The sequence below is a fragment of the Anomaloglossus baeobatrachus genome, chromosome 6 (genome assembly GCF_048569485.1).
Source record: "Anomaloglossus baeobatrachus isolate aAnoBae1 chromosome 6, aAnoBae1.hap1, whole genome shotgun sequence".
In the NCBI taxonomy this organism is placed as follows: Eukaryota; Metazoa; Chordata; class Amphibia; order Anura; family Aromobatidae; genus Anomaloglossus; species Anomaloglossus baeobatrachus.
In genome coordinates, this window is record NC_134358.1 from 376,680,287 (window position 1) to 376,693,036 (window position 12,750).

Below are 12,750 nucleotides of genomic sequence, written 5' to 3' on the forward strand. Positions count from 1 at the left end.
TAAATTGTGCCAGCCAGCCCCTGGACATGGCCGTGCACAGCCCACTGTGCGCGGCCATGTAAGTCTTATAATGACATTATGCAGCAGGTGTCCGGCCCTCTACAGCAGCTGGGAGAGCGGCCCGGGGGGGGAGCCATTGCCTGCCTGCCTGCCTCCCAGCCCAGCCCGCCCCTAAGTATAGTCAAGCTGAAATGGAAAAAACCTAGATGCATCCATGCTATACCTTGGCATAAAGATCCAGGGACATATTTTTTGTTCTGCTGTTAGTGCCAAAAATCCTTCCACTTTTCAATACTACACAAGGGAATAAATTTCATGAGCTGACTTTTTTGCAGTGGTGTCATCCAATAATATTGAAGGAGTAATGCATGGCTTGGTGTTTGACTTTTTACATGTATCCCAATACTTTTGTTCATATAATGTATATGACTATGATATATCTAGAAGAAATTATTAATTGAAAAACAGACACATGTTGAATAAGTGGTATAATATTAATAATTAATAATATTTGTAGGACCATTTTATAAAGAATTTATGGAAAATTCATGTATATTACTATGCAATATATAGCCGCCTGTTTTCTCTGGTGTGTGTTAAATGAATAACAAATTAGTAATATATGCTATGCGTTCACATTTATTTCACAGGATAGATTCACATTTATTCTAATGGTATAACGAGAAAATAAATATGCTTTTATTAAAATACAGGATGTTCAACTTATTTTTCCTCATTTCTTCAGAAGTAGTATCTTGGCCTAATAATTTGAATAATAAAGAAATAGTTAAGAAATGAATCACATGCTTTTACACATTATACAACAAAAATCCATAGTAACTTTGAGCTGCGGTTACTCTGTATAGAAACTTGTAAGATTATTTTTCCTGTTTGAAAAGCAAAGAGACATTGGGTGGCTGAAACCAAGTTAGTTGATCTCCAACTATTAAAGGGTTTGTCCAGTCTATTTCGTTAAAGGGAACCTGTCAGCAGAAATTTCGCCCAAAACCTAAAAGATTCCCCCTCTGCAGCTCCTGGGCTGCATTCTAGAAAGGTCCCTGTTATTATTGTGCCCCATGTGAGACCAAAATAAAGATTTGGTACCTTTTTGTATGCAGATTCTGTAAATGTGACACGGGGGCGGGCTGCCTGATGGCCGTTAGTCTGCCTCCTGCCGCTTTAGGCCGTCCCCCATCGCTGATTTCCATAGCTGTGGACGCCGCCCAGTGCGCCACAGGTCCCCGCGCATGCCCAGTGCTCATCTCTCGTGGATGAGCACTGTGCCCAGTGTCACCGCTGGTGACGTGCGCGCAGGCTTTAGATAATGGGCGGTGCTGTGATGTTTATTACCAAGCAACCGCCCATAATCGCGGGACCGCGCTTTCCCCCTCGGCGTCCTTCATTCTGCGCAAGTGCGGTGCTGCTGACCCCACGTCACCTCCTTCCCATCCTGCTCAGCAGCAGGAAATGGATGGGAAGGAGGTGACGTCCGGTCATCAGGCCAGCGAGCGCTTGCGCATAACGCTGGAGTAATAGGGGAAAGTGCGGTCACGAGGTTATGGGCGGCACTTACTGATGACACTCACAGCGCCGCCCATAACCTCGTGCCCGCGCAAAGCGTCACCAGCGGTCACACGTGCACACAGTGCACGGCACCGCTACAGTGGAACAGCGCATGCGCGGGACCACGGGCACCCAGGGGCGGCGTCCTGATCTTTGAAATTCAGCGTTCGGGGGCGGCGTAAATCTGCAGGAGGAACAGCAATGGACCCCAGGCAGCCCACCCCCATGGAAGATTTAAGAAATTTGCATAAGAAAAGGTACCAGTTTACAAAGTGTTTATTTTGGAATAAAAGGTGCCACAAAAACTATAGGAAGCTTCCTAGAATGCAGCCCAGGAGCTGCAGAGGGGGGAACTTTTAGCTTTATAGCTAAATTTCTGATGACAGGTTCCCTTTAAATGCTATTGAAAAAGCAGGTAAAAACCAGGTAAAAAGCAAAGTGCGTTCTTACCCTAAAGCGGGCTTTACACGCTGCGACATCGCTAATGCGGAGTCGTTGGGGTCACGGATTTTGTGACGCACATCCGGCCGCATTAGCGATGCCGTTGCGTGTGACACCGATAAGCGATTTTGCATCGTTGCAAAACCGTGCAAAATCGCTAATCGGCGAATTATCGTTACTTCAGCAGTAACGAGGTTGTTCGTCGTTCCTGCGGCAGCACACATCGCTGCGTGTGACGCCGCAGGAGCGAGGAAGCTCTCCCCACCTGCCTCCCGGCCGCTATGCGGAAGGAAGGAGGTGGGCGGGATGTTACGTCCCGCTCATCTCCGCCCCTCCGCTGCGATTGGGCGGCGGTTCAGTGACGTTTCAGTGACGTCGCTGTGACGCCGCACGGACCGCCCCCTTAGAAAGGAGGCGGTTCGCCGGTCACAGCGACGTCGCCGGACAGGTAAGTATGTGTGACGGCTCTGGGCGATGTTGTGCGGCACGGGCAGCGATATGCCCGTGTCGCGCAACAGATGGGTGCGGATACCCACACTAGCGATATCGGGACCGATATCGCAGTGTGTAAAGTAGCCTTAAGGGTTACGTGCCAATTTGCAACTCTAAACTAATAACTGTCTTTCTTTTACAGGTGCTGAAATGGTGGGAGGTGTGATAATGGACACAGCTGTCTATAGAGCAGTCATCAAGTTACTTTACTTGAAAGGCCGCACAGCAAGGGAGACGTTCAATGAGATGAAAGAGGTTTATAGTGATAATTCCCCATCATATGGTGTAGTTAAGAACTGGCATCATTATTTCAAATGTGTTCAAATTTTGGTGGAAACGGCTCCAATTCTAGGGAGACCCCATTCCGCTGTCAATGAACACACTATCCAGCAAGTGGAGGCTGCCATTTTGAAAAATTGCAGAGTAACCATTCGCCACCTGTCAAGATTAGTGTGGGGTCCTTGGAAAAAAAAATCATCCAGGACCATCTTCATATGCATAAGGCATCCGCTTGCTGGGTTCCCCAGCTGCTCACAGCTTTCCACTTGATTACTGCTCTGTCTACTATCTCCATTATTATACTTCACACCACTTCAGCACCTGGAAAAGAAATAAAGTTATCAGTTCAGAGTTGTAAATTGGCATGTAACCTATAGAGACTTATATATCATTACACGTGCAGTTTCAGGGGAAATCTTTAATAAACACCCTTCACATGACAGACTTAAAGGGAAGATATCGTAAAAAAAAAAAAATTTCAATAACTGAAAAATGTAAAGTAATAATGTTTTAATGTTTTGTTTAAATATTATTATTTGTTTTAATTGAGCAAAATCTAAAGTGGGCGGAATCTGCTCTCCTGTGTGTGATGGCACACCTCCCCCCTCCCAATCTGAGTGTTTACAACAGATAACAGAGAATGCCATTTTGTTGATGACCACAAATATCTAAAGTGTCACAAAGGACAGCAGGAGTATCACACAGGATAGGATTAGATACACGGCTCAGCAGACAGTATCACACAGGATAAGATTAGATACACAGCTCAGCAGACAGTATCACACAGGAGAGGATTAGATACACAGTTTTGCAGACATCTTACAGGAAAGGATTAAATACACAGCTCAGCAGACAGTATCACACGTTAGGATTAGATACAAAGACCCTGCAGACAGTATCACACAGGAGAGGATTAGATACACAGCTCAGCAGACAGTATCACACAGGATAAGATTAGATACACAGCCGTGCAGACAGTATCACACAGGATAGGATTAGATACACAGCTCAGCAGACAGTATCACACAGGAGAGGATTATATACACAGCCGTGCAGACAGTATCACACAGGATAGGATTAGATACACGGCTCACCAGACAGTATCACACGACAGGATTAGATACACAGCTGTGCAGACAGTATCACACAGGATAGGATTAGATACACAGCTCAGAAGACAGTATCACACAGGATATGATTAGATACATGGCTCAGCAGACAGTATCACACAGGATAGGATTAGATACACAACCCTGCAGACAGTATCACCGATACACACACAGGTACTCACATGCAGTGGCGTGCACACACGCACACACACACACGTCACCCCTGATGGGGACCTTGTGCCACACACACACACACACACACCTTACCCCTGATGGGGACCTTGTGCCACACACACACACATCACCCCTGATGGGGACCTTGTGCCACACACACATCACCCCTGATGGGGACCTTGTGCGCCCCACACACACACATACACACACACACACACACACACACACATCAGCCCTGATGGGGACCTTGTGCCACACACACATCACCCCTGATGGGGACCTTGCGCCACACATACACACACACACACACACACAGCAGTGGCGGGCAGAGCGGAGGGAGCTGTGGCAACAGGCAGAGCTGGGGGAGCTGCGGCGGCAGGCAGAGCTGGGGGAGCTGCGGCAGTTGGCAGAGCTGGGGGAGCTGCGGCAGCGGGCAGAGCGGGGGCTTGGGAGGACGGAGGGAGGGGGGTGTCATTGGAGATGGTAACGGTGGGAGGAGGGGCGGCGGCAGTAGCTGGGGCAGAGCAGGGGCTGGGGAGAATGGAGGGATGGGATGTCATCGGTGATGGTAACGGGGGGACAGGAGGGGAGGCGGCCCGTACTCACACATCCCGGCGGTTGACAGGGGTAAAGTAGAGCAAACAGCACACGCTGTGAGCTCCACAATAATGGCGCTGATCTCCTCTCTCTGCTGTGATCTGGACAGCCCAGGGGGCGCGTCCAGGTCACAGCAGACGCCCACTGTAACGTACTGCATGGGGTCGGATCCCGACTGCTGTTCCCTATGCACAGGGGCTGCCATAAAGGAGTGAGTTACTGTCGTTACACACACAGCAAATCCAGCATGGCAGCCCCCAGTGCCTCCAGTAAAAAAAGAATTAAATAAAAACTAAATAAGCTGCGATTTTCATTTTGTATAAGAAATACTTGATTTCATAATCACTCTTTTTAATACAAAAATATAAAAATGCGATACCTTCCTTTTAAGTATCTATAAACATATTCTACAGAAAATAAAATCCACATTTTAAAAGCTAGAAAAAAGCTACCACCATGTTTTTACTATTTAAAAAAGTTTGGATTAGATTTATTTAGCTAAACACTGTATTACTTGTACCATGTTTATTTTGTGTGTTTGTGACACTTTCTGTTCCATGTCTGACAAGTGAACGGAGCTTAGTGGAAAGGGATGCTAAGTCAAATACAATGCTGTGCGCAAACTTTTGGCACAAAGTACACCAATAATTACACAGTGTAACGTTACATATAATTAGATAGCTACACCTACACATAGATCAAGTACAACCAAGGGGTGGGAAAGGAGTTAAACTAAAAAAGACAGTTTTAGTAAATCTGCCCAAATGGGTGTATTGTGTGACCCCCACTACCTTTGGACCACACAACAGCTGCTATAGCTGTTAGGATATCATTTTTACTTATAGCTCTATCATTATAATTAGCAGCTATGGACAGAGAAGGTGTCTGATCTTTAAGAGTGCCAAAGTGGGGAACCCCAGTGATCTTGGATGGCCTAACCTAAATAAGTGCTGAAGCTGTAAATTGTGTGTAGCTACTTATTAATGCCTGTGATTTTTAAATGAGATAATTAATAAGTTAATTTAGTATACAATGCAAAATGTTAGGTAGATGTGGAAAAAATACTGCAAAATAAGAATAGTTTAAAAAATGGAAGTGTTAAAGAGTTTATATTTATTAATTAACTAAATGCAAATTGAATAAACAAAAATCAAATCAATATTTGGTGTGACCACTGTTTGATATCAAAACAACATCAAATCAATTCTTCTAAGTACACTTGTTTACAGTTTTTGAAAGAACTCGGCAGGGAGGTTGTTTCAAACATCTTGGAGAACTAACCACAGATAGTCTTGGCTGCACCCCGCTGATGAAGCTTTGGCGACACGCGCATCCGGGTTCAAGGATACTCACCTACCCACCTCTGAACCGCCACTGATAGGCCCTCAGCTTGTACACCATGGGTAAGTCTGTAAACTGCTGTTTTATGACATGACTGTTTGGCCACATGGCGTTCCCCTCATATATTGCACTGGCTGCTTATATACTTTTTGCTTGGGATCATGATGGATTAAATTTGGGCGGTTCTTTGATGGGTGGGTGTGTAAAGAATCCACCTTACCTCATATTTTTACTATATGGAAAATTAATTTTATCTCTTTGAATTATAATAAAATTTGATATTTTTATAATTGAATAAGTCTCCTATACGTGTTTTACACGAATGTGTTGGTTGAATTTTGGAGTATATTCCATGACGTCAGTTTATATGGGGATTGTAATATAGTCTATTAGGATGAAATTACAATATGGTATCTTCCCCCTTCTGTCTGTACTACATATGATAGAGATAGTCTGTGGTTATAGTCTTGTGCAAATCAGTCTTTCTCTTCATGTAATCCCAGACAGACTAAATAATGTTAAGATCACGGCTTTTTAGGGGTCATATCATCATTGATGGGGATTTCGTTAAGATTAATGATGTAATCAATGCTGAGAAATACAGACAGATACTTAATCATCATACAATACCATCAGGGAAGCATCTGATTCAGGCCGGCTCCAGGTTTTTGTGGGCCCTGGGCAAAAGAGTCTCAGTGTGCCCCATGCACAAACAGACACATGCATACACAGATACATATACATACAGGCATACGTACACATACATATTTAAAGAGAAATTCAGAAATACACATATAAACAGTAGGGCTAAGCGGATCCAGACTGTAAAAGTCTGCATCAGCGCGGTTTCAACCATATTTGGGGGCCAGATCTGGACCTGGGATTCTGGGTGCATGATCCGGATTCGGCAATTAAAGTAAAAATAAAGAAAAGAAGAAATAAGTGTGAGTTTCATACTTACCGAGACTTAGTGTCATGGCGGCACACTGCTTCCGGGTCGCACATGCACTTCCTGTACTGTGCATCACATACACACAGCTTTCCGTGTTTTTACAACCCACCGTCCGTCCTCTCGGCTGTGATTGGTTAGAGGCTGAGGCACCCCCCAGCCTGTGACAGTCTCTGCTGCAGTCATCGCTCATCGTGGCTCAATAATAGGCTACACTCATAGCTGGCAGTCTTCTCTATTGCTGCTCGCTCTGAGATGTAGCAGAGATGGATGTGTCATCGTGGGACCTCGTGTGGATTACGCCGGAGCTGCAGGGTGTTGGGAATAATAAAATGGTGAAAGAGGGTGCATTTTGTACTTTATTCCAAATAAAGGAATTTTCTCTGTGTTTGTGCTTATTTCCATTCACTTACAGGTTTGTGATGCAGGTATCTCATAGACGCCGGTGCCATCACTAACCTAGAGCTAATTAGCAGCTGTGCGCTGCTATTAACCCCTTATTACCATGATTGGCACCGCATCAGGCCAATGGGAAGGGCCGGTATCGCACCGGGATTGTCACATCTAATAGATGCGGCAATACCGGGCGGCTGCAGGCTGAGAATACCAGCCCCCAGTCAGTGTTATAATGGCTGGGGATGAAAATTGGGGGGGACTGCATGTCGGGGATTTTTTTAATTATTTATATAAATTAAAAAAAAAAGTAAAAAAATAAGCCGGAGTCACGCTTGCGAGGGATACACTGCTTTCCCCGACCACCGGCCGTCTTGCCACCTGTGATTGGTTGCAGTCAGATGACACGCTGATACTCAGGGTGGGGGTGCATCTAACTGCAACCAATTACACGCGCCGGTGGGCGGTCAAAGAATGATATTGAATTGTCGGCTCTGGAAGGGAAAAGCATGACCCAGAAGTAGTTTGCCGCCCTGACGCAGCATCGGTGAGTATGCTGCGCTCGCTCCTGTCAGTGATCCGACGGTCCCTGTTTTTGGGGAGTTTGATCAGCTCTAATAAACAGACAAATCCTTACAAAGTCATACACACTGACATACATAGACATACACATCATACATATAGACACAGACACATTAGAGGTATTTTTAATAAGGGAAATCCGGCAGCAGTCTCACTCACCTCTCCCACTTATCTCCCGTCCAACTCAGCCTGGCCATGTGGCTGTGCAGGCCAGGCCGATTGGTGGCCGTCACTAACAGACATAGCCACACGCAGAGCACACGGACACTGCTGTATATATATATCACAGGAAAGGCTGGGGACATACACATTACTGGGAGGCAAACACATTACTGAGGAGGGGGGCATACAGCAATGGAAGGGCATACAGCTCCAGAGGGGAGGACACAGCTCTGAGGGGTATACAGCACTGGGGTGGAGGGGGACATACAGCTCTGGGGGTATACAGCACTGGGGTAGAAAGCACATAGAGCTCTGGGGGTATACAGCACTGGGGTGAAGAAGATATACAGTTCTGGGGGGTATAGAAGTATGCAGCCCCCACATTCCTCCATATAACATAATGCACCTATATAGCTCCACATAATTTAATGCAGCCTCATTACTCCATATAATGCACCCACATATTCCTTCATATAGTGTTATGCAGCCCCCATAGTCCTCCATAAAGAATAATGCACCAAATATTCCTCCATATAATATAATGCACCCCAGATTGCTCCACATAATATAATGCAGCTTCATTTTCCTCCATATAGTATTATAGCAGCCTCCATGTAGCAGCACTATGCAGTCCCATGTAGCGGTATTGTGCAGCCCTCATGTAGCAGTATTATGCAGCCCCATGTAGCAGTATTATGCAGCCCCATGTAGCAGTAGTATGTAGCCCCCATGTATCAAAAATATGCAGCCTACATGTAGCAGCATTATGCAGCCCCCATGTAGCAGCATTATGCACCCCCCCATGTAGCAGCATTATGCAGCCCCATGCAGCAGCATTATGCAGCCCCCATGTAGCAGCATTATGCAGCCCCACGCAGCAGCATTATGCAGCCCCATGCAGCAAGATTATGCAGCCCCCATGTAGCAGCATTATGCAGTTTCCATGTCGCATCAATATGCAGCATTATTCAGCCCCATATCGTTTAATGCAGCTCCATAGTCGTCTGGCCATCGGGATTAATAAATACTCACTTCTCGTTCTCCCGCTGCTTTGGTCTTCTTATCATGTCCACTGTTCTGCCGCTTTGACAGCTCAGGACACAGGAGCGCACAGTAATGACATCATCACGCTCCACTGTACTGAGCTGTCAGAGGCAGAACGCAGACAGACGCTGCAGGAGAATGATGAGAGAGGGCGCGCCACTCCCTCTGTCATCCTTGCTTTCAATTGTATCGGCATCTGCAATACAATTGAAAGTGTGATCCTCAGCGAGCGGGCCCACGGGATGGGGGTAGTGCAGCGCTGGCACCAGGTCTTTCTGACTTGGCTCCAAAGCAGCCATGTGACCTGCCTCCATTGGCCACCCTGTAGTCTGCAAGTGGGCCCTCTCAGTGGTCCAAGGCCTCGGCACTTGCCCAGCTGCACCAAAATTGTGCAGGGGGACAATGACCCCAAACGTACAACCAACACCATTAACCCCTTAGTGACAGAGCCAACTATGTCCTTAATGCCCAGGCTAAATTTTACAATTCTGACCAGTGTCACTTTATGACGTTATAACTCTGGAATGCTTCAATGGATCCCAGTGATTCTGAGATATTTGTGACATATTGTACTTCTTTATAGGGGTAAATTTAGTTCAATATATTTTGCGTTTATTTGTGAAAAAAAATTGAAAATTTGGTGAAAATGTTGAAAATGTTGTAAATTTTTAAAATTCTAAAGAGGGCTTTACACACAGCGACATCGCTAGCGATATCGCTCGTGAAAGCACCCGCCCCCGTCGTTTGTGCATCACAGGCAAATCGCTGCCCGTGGTGCACAATATCGTTAGTCCCCGTCACACGGACTTACCTGCCTAGCGTCGTCGCTGTGGCCGGTGAAACCGCCTCCTTTCAAGGGGGCGGTTCATGCGGCGTCACAGCGACGTCACACGGCAGCCGTCCAATAGAAGCGGAGGGGCGGAGAGCAGCCGAAAGAAAGTAACGCCCACCTCGTTGCCGGTGGATGCAGGTAAGCTGTTGTTCGTCGCTCCTAGGGTGTCACACGTAGCGTTAGTGTGCTGCCTCAGGAACGACAAACAACCTGCATACAGCACCATCAACGATATTTGGGATTAGAACGACGTGTCAACGATCAACGATAAGGTGAGTATTTTTGATCGTTAGCGGTCGTTCGTACATTTCACACACAAAGACGTCGCCAACAAGGCCGAATGTGCGTCACGAATTCCGTGACCCCAATGACATCTCGTTAGCGATATCGTTGCGTGTAAAGCGGCCTAAATTTTTCTGCCTTTAAACCAGAGGGTTATGTCGCACAAAATAATTAATACATTACATTTTCCACATGTCTACATTACATCAGTGAAAGTTTTGAAACATAATTTTTTTCTCTCAGGAAGTTAAAAAAGTTCAAATTTTATCAGCAATTTCTCATTTTTTCAACAAAAATTACAAAGCAAAACCATCTTTTAGGGACCACATCACATTTTAAAGTGATACTATTCTAAAAATTGCCACCCTCAAAGTGCTCAAAACCACAATTTCAGAAAGCTGTTGGAGTAAAAGCAATACTTCCCCCATACAATTCTCACTGACATTTGTTCCCAAAATCATTTTAGGGTTCCAGTCACTAGGGTCATTCTGTACTACCATGAGTCCTTGACGCTCTAACTCCACCTGGCCCACCTTAATGGTCACCTGCTTGAACCCGATCTGAATCACTGGTAACCCAATGACGACATAGATGGTAATGCCATGATCCGGCGGTTGAATTGTAAACGCTGCGGAATATGTTGACGCTATATAAATAAAGAATATTATTATTATTATGAGTTCGTCATCTGACCAAAACCTTTTGTACAGTGTATGGGGTATCATTGTTACCTGAGAATCGGTGTCAAGAAGTGCGGAGGTCAGGATCCCATCCAGGGTGAGGGAAACGATGGGCCTGCCTCCCCCATATCACTCTCGCCAGTCCACTGGGCTTTGTTGGTCTATTCCTGGAGATTGGCCCTTGGCCCCAGGGGTTGCCCGTTTAAAGTGCAGTACAGGTCATAATGGCCAGTCTTATTACACTTATTACAGACAAGCTGTCCATACCGGTCGTTGTTCCTTCCTTTATACGTCGAGGTCCTCCCTCTCATCCAGGGGACATCCTCAGGGCAGTCGGCGAGCTGGATCTTCTCTGCCGGCTTGGTCTTTGGCTGGAGCTGCATTACCTTTAGGATCCTGGTGACGTCTTTGCTCAGCTGCTGCACCTGTGAAGATAAATCACTGGAAACACCCGAAGGCACTGCCAGAGGCCTTTGTCTCTGGCAATGCTAGGGTAGGAGGCTGTACCTGTAGAGGGGAGGTGCCGGCTTGCCAGGACGGTGGGAGAGTCAGTAGCCTCACAAGGTTGTAACGCTTTAATGGCCCGGTCCTTCAAAACGTCAAAGTCCAGTGTAGGATGCTCCAGGGCCCACAGCCATAGCTGCTTGCGATCTTCCACTGATTCCAGGCCCTGCAGGAACTGCTCAACAAACATCTTGTTCCCTTCCTGCTCACTGATGGTGTTGACCAGTTTCAAAGTCCGCAGCGCCACTTGCAATCTTAGGGCATAGTCTCTAATGCTGTCTTGGGGGCGCTGTTTGCAACTGTAAAATCTCATCCTCAGCTCAGCCTCAAAGTCGAATTTGAGACCCACACTCAGTCATTCAAAGATGGCGGGTACTGAGACCCGGTCCTGATCGGTCCAAGTCTCCACCTCTAGCTCGGCTGTGCTTGTTAGCTGACCGAGTACCCCCGATGCTCGCTGCCAGCCAGTCATCGCATACATATCCAGGACCGTGCAGATCTTCCTCTTGAATCCCTGCAGGGTGTCAGGTCGGCCATCATACTGAGGCAGCCAGGCAGCACCAGGCATATAAAGTAGGGTGATCGGCATTATCGGCACAGCCACCGCAGCCTCGGGCGCTCGTGCGACCGGAGCGGCCCCCGCTACGTCCGTGTTACCTTGATCTGCTGGGGGAAGCGCTACTACGCTCCCATTGTCCGGCGCCGACATTTTCCTGCTCACCCTTGGTTTTCGTCACCAAGCTTTCCGGACAGGGGATCTCTGGGAACTTCCGGGTCCGGCCACTACCGGTTTCCAGCCGCGCTTTCAGGACAAGGGGCAGGGCTTTGGCTTTGCGCCCTTTTACGGGGATGATGGCGCAGTTGTTGTTTTTAGGCGCCAAAATGGCAGCAAAAATAGCGGCAAGGCAAATTAACAGTTCAGATTTGGACAGTTCTGCAAGGCGCACGTCACCCGGGTCAATGGGTCCAGTCCGGATCCTGTTTGTGACGCCAGGTAAGATTTCAAGGTGTACCACCCCATTGTTAGTCGGGCTGCTCGGATCCGGGATCGTGGCTCGAGGGGTTCTCCGGACTCGGGTTGGCTGACACTTTGATCTTTTAAAAGGGGGATTATTTACAGGGGAGAAGTTCGTGACACCACCTGTGGGTTGCAGTAATGAGGGTACCACCGCTGCTGTAGGGAGCACCGGGGTAGGTGGAGTTAAGCAGACTGATGTTAGTCCCTCCACAGGTAGGGAAGGCCCCAGGGCTCAGGGGAAATTGTTGGCATATTGGGGAGGTCAGGGTGCAGGGATCAGAGTACTCACTGTGGTAGTTGTGGTGTTG

At 47.1% G+C, this 12,750-nt stretch overlaps 1 protein-coding gene across 5 annotated transcripts in view; it reads right to left on the reverse strand.

The window, feature by feature from the left end:
* Positions 1-524: 524 nt before the first annotated feature.
* The window catches only part of DDC (dopa decarboxylase), a 516,742-nt gene continuing 504,516 nt past the window's right edge, over positions 525-12,750 (reverse strand). For 4 of the 5 annotated variants that reach the window (XM_075315037.1, XM_075315040.1, XM_075315038.1 and 1 more), the window contains one exon: positions 525-760. The gene's annotated coding sequence lies outside the window, so the exon portion shown is untranslated. The remainder of the gene's footprint in view (positions 761-12,750) is intronic. The other variant, XM_075315036.1, reaches the window with a different exon arrangement.